Below are 13,056 nucleotides of genomic sequence, written 5' to 3' on the forward strand. Positions count from 1 at the left end.
AAATTAAGGAAACCCTCCCATTTACCATGGCAACAAAAAGAATAAAATACCTAGGAGTAAACCTACCTAAGGAGACAAAAGATCTATATGCAGAAAACTATAAGACAATGATGAAAGAAATCAAAGATGACACAAACAGATGGAGAGATATACCATGTTCTCGGACTGGAAGAATCAATATGGTGAAAATGATTATACTACCCAGAGCAATCTACAGACTCAATGCAATCCCTATCAAATTACCAGTGGCATTTTTACAGAACTAGAGCAAAAAATCTTAAAATTTGTATGGACACACATAAGACCCCAAATAGCCAAAGCAGTCTTGAGGGAAAAAAACGGAGCTGGAGGAATCAGACTCCCTGACTTCAGGCTATATTACAAAGCTACAGTCATCAAGACAATATAGCACTGGCACAAAAACAGAAATATAGATCAGTGTAACAGGATGAAAGTCCAGAGATAAACTCACACATTTATGGTCAACTAATCTATGACAAAGGAGGCAAGGATATACAATGGAGAAAAGACAGTCTCTTCAATAAGTGGTGCCGGGAAAACTGGACAGCTACATGTAAAAGAATGAAATTAGAACACTCCCTAACACCATACACAAAAATAAACTCAAAATGGATTAAAGACCTAAGTGTAAGGCCAGACACTATAAAACTCTTAAAGGAAGACACAGGAAGAACACTCTTTGACATACATCACAGCAAGATCTTTTTTGATCCACCTCCTAGAGTAATGGAAATAAAAACAAAAATAAACAAATGGGACCTAATGAAACTTAAAAGCTTTTGCAAAGAAAAGGAAACTACAATCAAGATGAAAAGACAACCCTCAGAATGGGAGAAAATATTTGCAAACGAACCAATAGACAAAGGATTAATCTCCAAAATATATAAACAGCTCATGCAGCTCAATAGCAAAAAAACAAACAACCCAATCAAAAAATGGGCAGAAGAACTAAATAGACATTTCTCCAAAGAAGACATACAGGTGGCCAAGAAGCACATGAAAAGCTGCTCAACATCACTAATTATTAGAGAAATGCAAATCAAAACTACAATGAGGGGCTTCCCTGGTGGCGCAGAGGTTGAGAGTCCGCCTGCCGATGCAGGGGACGCGGGTTCGTGCCCCGGTCTGGGAGGATCCCACGTGCCGCGGAGCGGCTGGGCCCGTGAGCTATGGCCGCTGAGCCTGCGCGTCCGGAGCCTGTGCTCCGCAACGGGAAAGGCCACAACAGTGAGAGGCCCACATACCACAAAAAAAAAAAAAAAAAAAAAAAACTACAATGAGGTATCATCTCACACTAGTTAGAATGAACATCATCAGAAAATCTACAAACAACAAATGTTGGAGAGGGTGTGGAGAAAAGGGAACCCTCTTGCACTGTTGGTGGGAATGTAACTTGATACAGTCACTATGGAGAACAGTATGGAGGTTCCTTAAAAAACTAAAAATAGAATTATCATATGACCCAGAAATCCCACTACTGGGCATATACCCAGAGAAAACCATAATTCAAAAAGACACATGTACCTTAATGTTCATTGCAGCACTATTTACAATAGCCAGGTCATGGAAGCAACCTAAATGCCCATCAACAGACGAATGGATAAAGAAGTTGTGGTACATATATACAATGGAATATTAGTCAGCCATAAAAAGGAACGAAATTGGGTCATTTGTAGAGACGTGAATGAATCTAGAGACTGTCATACACAGTGAAGTAAATCAGAAAGAGAAAAACAAATATCGTATATTAACGCATATATGTGGAGCCTAGGAAAATGGTACAGATGAACCAGTTTGCAGGGCAGAAATAGAGACACAGATGTAGAGAACAAACGTATGGACACCAAGAGGGGAAAGTGGTGGTGGGGTTGGTGGTTGTGGGATGAATTGGGAGATTGGGATTGACACGTATGCACTAATATGTATAAAATGGATAACTAATAGGAATCTGCTGTATAAAAAATAAATAAAATTAAAAACAAAAAAAGACCTTCCACTTAAAGACTCTAAGCCTAAATTTCATCTCTTGTAGATTGTGTTAAAATTAACAACCTCTCTTCATTAACAGGCACCATCAAGAGAGTGAAAAGACAAGCCACAAATGTGGAGAAGCTATTTGCAATCGACATAACGACAACAACAAAAATCAAGTATACAAAATATATAAAGATATCCTGAAAACAACAGGAAAACATAAAAAAAAAAATTTAAAAATGGCCAAAAGTCTTGAACAGGCACTTTACAAAAAGAAAATCCAAATGGCAAATAAATACACAAAAAGATGCTCATTCTTGTTAGAAATTGTAGAAATGCAAACCACTGAAATGCAAACCAAATGAAATCCTGAGATACTAATTCACAATTCAGAATGGGAGGGGGAAAAAAAGTCTAGGAATACCAAATGGTCACAAGAATGTAGAACAATGGAATATTTATGCACTGCTAATGGAAGTGGATTGTTATAATCACTTTAAGAAATTATTTGGCATAAGAAGGAGGAGATATGGGGATATGTGTATACGTATAGCTGATTCACTTTCTTATAAAGCAGAAACTAACACACCATTGTAAAGCAATTATACTCCAATAAAGACATTAAAAAAAGAAAAGAAATTATTTGGCATTAAACTTGAACTGTTGAACTATTTGGTAACAAGCTTGAAAATGGGCATACTCCATGACCCAGCAATTTCCAAGTTTCTACTTCAGGTACTTGCTCTTAAAAAAGTCTTGCAAATGTACACCAGCATTCAATATATATTTATAGCAGCACTGGTTATAGTAATAAAAAAATCAGGAAACAACCTAAATGTCTATCAACTATAGAGTTGATCATTTGTGATCTACTCACAATGTGAAGACCTATAGAGTGGGGAAAAGGAGTTAAAGTTACAACACGAATGAGCCTCAGGAGCATAGCGTGAAACAACGAAAGCAAACTGTACAACAATTCATATAGTATGATTCCATTTACATAAAATCTTAAAACATGCCAAATTAAATCCCGTGTCAAGCCCAACAGTTTGACTTCAGAGCTTATCACTCAAACACAAGCCTGTTATCTTCAGTGGAGAGTGGGGCCAGTAGGAGCAGAACAAAAGGATACAGAAGCAGCTACAGGTAAGGATCCATCCATGAATCACCTTGACCTCATGAAAGGACACTGCAGAGGTGACTATGGAGGGAATTCAAGTGCATAAGGAGGCTGAGGGAAGAGACACCAGCAGTCCGTGTCTCTACAAGTCATGCCTGGTAGGTCGGCTTCAAGGAGTATTTGCTGCTGCTATGAAAAGATAGCTTAATACCTGGAGCCCATTAACCAGAGCTGAAGCCAGCAGGCTCTTGCAGGCCAGCCTAAATTGTGCCTTCAGAGGACAGGCAGCTAAAAGGTGTTAGCTGGTGCTCACTCCTTAAGTCCCATATTAACACTGGGCTGCAGTCAGGATTCCCCTTTGCATCTGGGCATAAGAGTCCCTCTTTCTCTTTTCTAAGGAGGAAAAATGGAGAAGAAATAAGCAGACATGCAGCACCAGCAATGATGTAGACAGGAACTCACACAGGATCACACCTAATCCACACTGCAGCCCAGTGCAGCAGTTAAGATCATCCCCACTTACCAATGAAGACATCAGTCCTCAGAGAAGTTAAGTAGCTTGCTTATGGCCACCCAGCTAGAAAGTGCCTGGACTTCCCTGGTGCTGCAGTGGTTAAGAATCTGCCTGCCAATGCAGGGGACATGGTTTCGAGCCCTGGTCCAGGAAGATCCCACATGCTGCGGAGCAACTAAGCCCGTGAGCCACAACTACTGAACCTACATTCTAGAGCCCACAAGCCACAACTACTGAGCCCATGCGCCACAACTACTGAGCCCATGCGCCACAACTACTGAAGCCCACACTCCTAGAGCCCGTGCTCCACAGCAAGAGAAGTCACTGCAATGAGAAGCCCGTGCACCGCAACAAAGAGTAGCCCCCACTCACCGCAACTAGAGAAAGGCCACGCACAGCAACGAAGACCCAACGCGGCCAAAATAATTAATTAGTTAATTAATTTTTGAAAAAAGAAAGCAAGTGCCTAGTCTGGCATTCAAACCTAAGTCTACCAGCGTTAAAGTCTCATAATCATTATTTTAGGTATCAAAACTACCTCCTGGCAGCCCAAAGCTGGAGGCCATTTTAAACAAGGATGGATGGTAGAGTGGGTATGAAGACAATGTAGAGAAGTATAAAGTGTCAGAAGTTACATCTACTATTGGAAAAATTGGCTCCTGGCTACTGGAAAACCAGTATCCCCCAAACACCCCAGTTGGAAGGGAAGAAACACACACTTAAGAGATTTTTATTATGGGAAAGATTTCTGAGAGGAGGCGAGGGAAAACTCAGAACTGAAAAAAGAAGGAAAATGTAATAAAAATTATGGGTCTCAGAAAATTCTCATCCTAAACCTTGTTCAGACCAGAAGTCATTAATCTCTCTATTTAGATCAGGGTCATGGTACCAGCACTGGGCTTTCTGCCCCAAATCCCTCAAAGTAAATTCAAGCTCGTCAGCTCACTCCCATTCCTTCATCCTGGAGAAGTTAATAAATTAGCGATCAGAGGCCGTTTCTGTCTCCCTGCTCACCCAATTAATGATAATCTGCTGGGGATGAACAATGTTCAGGCTGATGCCAGTGGAATGCTAAGGGAATTGCCATTAATTCCTCAGAAACCAACTCTCCTTTGATGGGTTCCACTGTAGAAAGCCCCTGCGCCTATCTCAGCCAAACAAAGCTGTAATGGGATCCAAAGCCTTTAGAAAAGGCTGTCTTTGCCTCATATTGGGCACTGTGGGTATGACCAGTCACAGCAACGAGGGGTCTGCCTGAAGTAGGAAAGCAGTGGGTGTTGGGGGTTGCTCCCTGCCTACCTCATGCCCCAGTACCAAAGCTCACCCAACATCTCACTCATTTTCATGACCAGCTAGCCTCTCCACAGCCTTTACCCCAAACGCCACTCATTGTATCATTTATGGAGTTTGCACTCCGGGCCAGATGCTGTGGGGCATTGGGTAGTGGTTAGGAGTACTACTTTTGGGGTGAGACTGCCCTGATTAGAAAGCGGGTTCTGCCTTTTACCACCTGTGTGGTGTCAAACAAGTTGTTTAACTCCTTTGATTCTCAGTTTCCTTATCTATAAGATAGTTACAGGCTTCCCAGGTGGCGCAGTGGTTGAGAGTCCACCTGCCGATGCAGGGGACACGGGTTCATGCCCCGGTCTGGGAAGATCCCACATGCCATGGAGCGGCTGGGCCCGTGAGCCATGGCCGCTAAGCCTGCGCGTCCAGAGCCTGTGCTCCGCAATGGGAGAGGCCACAGCAGTGAGAGGCCCGCGTACCGCAAAAAAAAAAAAAAAAAAAAGGTAGTTACAATAATAATAACCCTATGCACAGAAGGATTACAGGACTAAAGCCCCTACAGCAACATATGGTACAAAGAATGGACATTAACAGCTTTGATTATATCATTCTAATTACCTTATTTGAGCTGGTAAGTGGGTATTATTAATCCCAATTTACACCTGAAGAAACCAAGACTCAGAGGGAAGGCCATTTATTTTACCCAAGGACATAGCTCATTATTGGAAGAGCCAGGATTCACATCTACTTCAAGATGGTGTCAAGACTAGGATGTCTCTTCTCCGAACTTGTCTCTGGTGCTTCTCTCAGATTTACTTGCCAGTCATTCTTCTAAGGAAGGAGCCTTTTCAGAGGAAAGAGCCTGCATTTCAAGACTGTTCTGATACCTCCCACAAGGAAGGAAGCCTCTCTCCAAGAGGTTCCGCCCTGAATCAGAACAGAGTAGGAGTTCTCCCACAAGCCCGGAGGAGCAAGCCGTGGGGCTGCACATCACCCAAGAGCTGGATCACTGCCTGGCAATAGGCATCTCTCCTGCACCCCAGCTACTGTCACCCACCCCTAGCGCTGGCTCAGACCATCGCATGCACCACGCCGGAACAGCTCGAGGAAGCAGACTCTCTCAGCACAGCTTGGACCCCAATATCAGAAAGGTGTGGTAAAACCCAGAGATTATGAAAATCTAGTTTGGAGGATATAGAAACTTTGAGGAAAAAATTAAAAGTCTGAAAGATAGCTGTTATCCTTCAGATGATTTCCACATAAGCCTAGTTTCTCCATTGGGATATTTACCCTTAGGACAGTTTGGGTTAATAGGGAGGCAACCTGGTACTTCATAAATGGTCAACTATCAGTTCACCTGTCAGTTGTCATTCTTGTAGGAAGTAGCTCTGGCATCCTTGATTCCACAGGTTTGGAAGGAAATCATTATCTTGTTAATATCAACTTCAAAGGCCAGAAATGGCACCCAAAAGATACCAGTTTCCTTTAATAATCCTTACGTTTGGAGATCATACATTTATGGTACGTGTTCCAAATACCCCTCTAGTCTCCAACGTTTGTAAGCTCCTTTCTCTTGCAGAAGAGGCTAAGCTTTTTCACATCTCCCCAGGGACCTTTATCAAGAGTAAGAGGCAGTAGCATCCTAACACAAAGCTTATCTAAGAGGAAGCTAAGCAAATCACAACCAGTACAAGGGAAGAATTCTACCCTCTGCACATAATCTCTTTAGCTTATCTCTTAAGACCCACTTTAAGGAATTCCCTTGGTGGTCCAGTGGTTAGGACTCTGTGCTTTCACTGCCAAGGGCCTGGGTTCAATCCCTGGTCGGGGAACTAAGATCCCACAAGCTGCTAAGATCGCTACAAGCTGCACGGGCTGCCACAAAAAGAAAGAGAACAAGAAAAAAAAAGACCCACTTTAAGTTTCACCTTTTCCAGAAAGCCTTCCTAATGACCAAAGGCATAACTCCAGCCAAAGAAGGCCATAAAAACTCTTAGAAACATTTTCAGTTGGCCCCTTATTCTTTATCGTTCTATTCTATGATGATAATAATTCAGTCCATTGTTTTATCATCACTGAATGCTCACAAATACATTTATCATGTTCTTGAGTTCATTGTTGGACTTTTTTTTTTTTTTTCCGGTACGCGGGCCTTGCACTGTTGTGGCCTCTCCCTTTGCGGAGCACAGGCTCCGGACGCCCAGGCTCAGCGGCCATGGCTCACGGGCCCAGCCGCTCCGCGGCATGTGGGATCCTCCCGGACCGGGGCATGAACCCGTGTCCCCTGCATCGGCAGGCGGACTCTCAACCACTGCGCCACCAGAGAAGCCCTCGTTGTTGGACTTTTATGTGTATCTTTTCTCTTTAAATTGATTGTAAGCTCACTGAGGAAAAGGGACCAATTTTCTTGCTTATATGTACTCCCTATTACCTACTATGACTCATGGTACAAAACTGCAGTTTAGGGAGTATGGGTCACTTGAAGGTGACACCATTTGTGTTTGTGTCTTGCCAAACTTGTGGTAGTTTCATCAGCTTTTATCTGTCCTGTTATGAGTCAAGAAAAAGTAATGGAGCCACAGTTATCTAGGCTGGAACTTCTGAGGGGAAGAATGAAAAGGTCCCAGTCTTCTTCCCCTGATAAGCCAGGAGGCCCCTCTTCCTAGGAAGTCACTTTTATTTGTGTGTGACCAAAGAAAGAGGAAACAGGGAGGGCTGTGTCTGGCAGGCACTGGTTTAGGTGAACCAGAATAGAGTTTAAAGGGCTCTTGAGCTTTCTACGTTGACTAGTTCAGCTAGGTCATAAAGTTCTGTGGCTTTTATTCACTCAATACGTTTTTCTCTCCAGCTACTGTATCTTGCACAGACCCAGCTGCTCCTGCCACCCATCATCTCCCACCCCAAGCAATAGGCCTGGCCAATCATGGCTTGCTTTGATTGGTTCATGGATGAGCACATGGTCTGAGCAGAGGCAATCAGAGTCCCTTTCTAAGGTTAATAGATATCCATTAAAAAAGATAAGTTCTCTTTCTGTGTGGGGTTCCTGTGTGTGGGACCATGCCCGCCGGGGTCTGTTAGCAACCATCTTCCATGGCTATATGGAAGAATCCAGTCTGTGGCATGACAGAATGAACTCACAAACACAGGGAAGTAAAGATAAGAGGACAAAGGAAAAAGACAGCTTCCCTAACACCACTTGAGCCAAAGAACCCAGCCATGCCTGAATCCACCTTCTACCCCTGGCCTTCGCAGTTTCTAGAGCAAATTCATTCCCTTTTCACTTATGCCAGTATAATGTGGGTTTCTGTCACTTGCACAGACAGAATCCTAATAAATACAAGAGCGACCTAGCAGGACCAGAAAGTGTACTCTATGAGGGAATGGGCCACATCTGTCTTGTTATGGCCATACCCCTAGTGTCCAGCTTGATAATTATTTGGTAAAGGAACGAATACATCTCTGGAAACATAAACACCTCAGCAGGAAATAGTCCAGCAGCAAAGAGGCAAGAGGCAAGAGCCTCAGCAAGCATTTGAGTAATCACCATTTGCTCTTGGAAGAAGAGTACCATTCCTTGTCTTTATTCTAGTCTACTGTATGATATTTTCAAGAGGACACCTGACAGTTTATTGGTTAAATACTTCCTAACTTGACTCTTTTCCTTGGTGATATACTCCAGTTTTCACCTATGTATTGTAACTAGAATGCTTTTTATGTTTCAGTGGAGTTTGTCTCCGAGATTTTTTGGGTTCTATCTTCATATATCTATCTTCTTCAGCCCACTGCAGACCCTCACTAAAGTGCAAAGAAGGTCGCTGGTAGGATGTTCGTTAGATGTTTTAAAATAACTTCCATTCCCCAAAGTAGAATCCTTCAGCAGTGGTAACTTAGCAACATGATAAAACACCTCCACAAGCAAAAAGCAGCAGGAAAAATTTGGTCTTTTGTCATACTTATTTACTTGCAACAAGCGTGTCACTTACTGATAAGCAAAACAAACAGAATTGCTACCATACGTATGTTTTCTCTGTCGGCGTTGAAAGAGATGTTTGTGTACAAACAGGGAGCCAACTCAAATGGAGTCTATAGCAAATCTGCAATATTTCTAAACCTCTCAGTTAATTGTTCAATCCCACTACGTCCATATGACATACTGGAGACTTAAAGAAAAAAATATTTGGAATAAATTTTAAAGTATGGTCTTTTTCCTGTGCATTGGCAGGGAGGTATGGAATACTAAAGCAAAATGTTCATGTGTATTCTGGGCACCAGTATATCTGTAGATACCAATCAAGTGCTTGGAATTAGGGGAAAAAAAAACATGCTGAGGATATTACCCCTGTTCCCTGTTTTTATAGGTCTGCATCCAAGGTTAGTAAATGGTCTCCCTTAATGAGAGAGACACTGGGTCATTAGTGGTACCATGGGGAAGCATGGCAGAAAGTCAGAACTAACATTGTGAAGAGGTCCCCATGATAAGGAGAGTCTGTGCAACAACAGTATTTGTGCCTTCTGAGTTTCACAGGCCCCCCCCTTTTTTTTTAAACGTAGTTGATTTACGATTTTGTATTAGTTTCAGGTGTGTAGCAAAGTGATTCAGTTCCACATATTTTTTTTCCAGATTATTTTCTATTTATAGTTTATTACGAGATACTGAATAGCGTTCCCTGCACTACACAGTGGGTCCCTGTTGTTTATCTATTTTATATATAGTAGTGTGTGTCTGTTAATCCCAAATTCCCAATTTATCCCTATCCCTCTTCCCCTTGGTAACTATAAGTTTGTTTTCTATGTCTCACAGGCCTTTTTTTTGGGGGGGGGCCCACCTCATGTCATGCAGGATCCTAGTTCCCAGACCAGGGACCAAACTTTTGCCCCCTGCAATGGAAGCACGGAGTCCTAACCACTGGACCACCAGGGAATTCCTCACAGGCCTTTTTGATATTGCTCCACAGTGACCATGATTATCAGCCAATGAGATGACAAATGCCATCCCAACATCTGCTCAACATCAGGTCACGTTAATAAGACAACTCCAAAATATCCCAGAGTGATCTTATTTATGAGAAGGTTAGTCTGTACCACTCTATTGCTTTAAAATTTTCAAGGAACCCCAACCTCCTACAAGAAAAAGGCCACATTTCCCAACATGGAACACAGGGCCGTTGCTCATCTGGGACCTCTACACTCAGCCTCATCTCATACTCATAGAGACTCATGCTTTTCTTGCCAAAAGCACAGACTTCTCAGCATTTCCACTCACTTCCCAATGATTCTTTGCTCCAGTGCCTTTGCTCATTCTCTTCCCCTCAGTTTGACCTCCACAGACCACTTCAATAGTCCGAATCATACCCATTCCATCCAGGAATCCTTCCCTAACCCCTCTTTTCCACCCCTCATGTCCACAGGCTAGGTAAGGGCTCCTTCTGGTGTTTCCAAACGCCCTGTACCTGCTGCCCTCATTGCATTCACCACAGGTCATTATCATTTTCTGTTTATTAGTCAGCTTCCTCCACTAGACGAAGACCTCCTTCTGGACCGGAGTGTGTTCTCAGGCAATTCTGGATCACCAATGCCTAGCACAGAAATTGGCACCTAGGAGGCACCCAAAGAACATTTCTTGAATAATGAATAAATTAGCTTCTATTTTTTCCCAAAGTAAATCATAATTCCTCTTAAAGCACACCCACGAGCACACACATAACCTTGCACATGCATATATACACACATACGGCCACACACATACACACCCATTATGACAACTTTTGAAAAGAGAGGAAAGGAATTATAAAACAATAAAATGTCAGCATTCGAAAGTACCTTCTTAAAGTCTAACCTTTTTCTGTACGTGAATACTTTATCAACCCAGTCGTGTTCAACTTTCACATCTCCAGTGACTGACAGGGAACACGCCACACCCAGAAGCAACCTCTTCTATTCTTGGGCTATTCTGAGTGTTGGCGAGTTCCTGCTCATGATGAGCTGCAACTTGCTTGACTATAACTTCCACCAACTCACTGGTCCTAGCTCTGATCCCTAGAGCTACGGAGAGTAAGTCTAATCTTTCCCATGTGGCAACCCTTCAAATATTTAAAGAAGCAAAGGCTTCCCTTTTCCAGGGTACACACCATACATTCCTTAAACAGATGCCCAGACACTTGGGGCCTGAGTCCCTCTCACAGCTCTGGTCCTTCTTTCTGGACATGGTTCAGAATCAACCCTTGGGATCCTCTGTTAAAGACTTCGAACATGCATATTGGTATGAAATGTAAAATTACATTCTCAAACTTTATTGAACATTAAAATCACCTGGGGAATTTGTTTAAAATGCTCTGTGGGGGGTCCCCACTCACAGAGATTCCAATTCTCCACAGGTATGCATTGGGACCCAGGAATCTTTATTTTCACAAGCTGTTCAATCCATTCAGCCTTGCAAGGTCCACAGACCACTCTTCAAGAAACAAAGACATCACTAATCTCAGTTTTCTCTCTTGCAGACAGGGGTTCAGTCTGTCTTCTTCTCAGATCACACGGTGGGTTGAGACCTAACTCCTAAACTGGTGACAAAATACTGTCTAAATATTGAACGCACATTAATAATGATGGAAAGGGAATCAAGCATTCACTAAGCTTTCAATCTGAGCAAAAGAGCTAGCAGATGGTGTCCCTACATCAGAGGCTGAGTTAGAAAGGTTGGGGAAGGGAGGTGGGAGAGCAGATTTCAAGCGCTTCATCCTTCCCAATGGCAGTCTTTCAAGCAGCATAATGATAAGTGGTATGCTCTCTGTATCTTATGAATGTGTCATGGGAAGCCTTTTCCATTCCATAAATACTTGTATTAGTACATCAAATAAGCTGGAGAAGCACTTAGGCATGATGCCAGGAGAAAATTCATGCCGGCATTCCTTCACTTCATTAATGTTATTAGTAAATCATTAATGGACACTATTGATGAATTTTAAAGAGAGTCTTTCTATCAAAGCAATGGAGAATGAGCTACAGAGAGTAAGGCCTCATAGAGAAATTTCCAGGGAGAGAAGGGAGTCTCAAAAGATGCTAAAAACCCAGGCTCCAGAATAAAACAGTACTGAGTTTGAATCCTTAGCCCTTCCAATTACTAATATATTACCTTGAGCAAGTTACTTAAGTAACGTTCAGAGCTACATCTTCTCTTCTGTAAAGTGGAACTTCTAATGGTTCCAGTATCATGGGGTTGTTAAAACAATTAAATGAAAATACAATGCAAGGTCTCAACTAGGGACCTTGGTATTATTTAATTCCATATTTGTACATGTATGTGGCTTATTTCTTCATTTCTTATTTCTTCTATATTCATAAAACACTGCACGAAATCCGTAGTCAAACTACCTCCTCCTTTTCACTGATGAAGACACTAAGGCAAAGGTTTGGTCAACTGCCATGGAAACAAAATTCAGGTCATTCAGCCATGAGTCCAAAGCTCTGTTTCCCATCAGCCTCCCTCTCACAATGTTGCCCTGGCATCAAGAGAGCCAGAGGGGCTTCTGAAAGCAAATTGGCCTGATGCCCACCCTGGGGAAGCTAATACAACACAAGGAGAAAAGCTACAGATCTAGATTCCGTTCTTCCCCATGCGCTCAGTTATTCCTTCATTTGTTCACTTCACAACCACAAGTATTTATGGAGCCCCTTTTCTGTGCCAGGTACTGGGCCAGGACCTGGGAAGAGTGGAGAGTAAAGCACATTGGATGGCCATTGTTCTCACTTTATTTAGGTCTCTGCTCAAATGTCACCCTATCCAAGGAGCTCCCCCGACCTATCACCCTACCCAACAGAGCAGCCTATACCCCTGTCACAGCCTCAACCTTACCTATTTTCCTCCATTCCCTCACATACTATGTTTTGTTTATTTTCTTCCCCATCCCCTGCTATAATGTAAGCTCAGTGAAGGTAGGACTTTCTCTAGCTTGTTCACTTTTATATCCCCAGTCCCAAGAGTGGTGCCTGGCCCACAGTACACACTCAATGAAGAATCTGCTGGCTAAATAAACAGAGGGGGAAATCTTGGTGGGGGTAAGTGGGGAGAGGAAGTAAACCAATATATGGTTGTAAATTGTGAAGTGCTGGGAAGGAAATCCACTGGGGTTGACTAGGGAATGAT

Source organism: Hyperoodon ampullatus (genome assembly GCF_949752795.1).
Source record: "Hyperoodon ampullatus genome assembly, chromosome: 4".
Classification (NCBI taxonomy): domain Eukaryota; kingdom Metazoa; phylum Chordata; class Mammalia; order Artiodactyla; family Ziphiidae; genus Hyperoodon; species Hyperoodon ampullatus.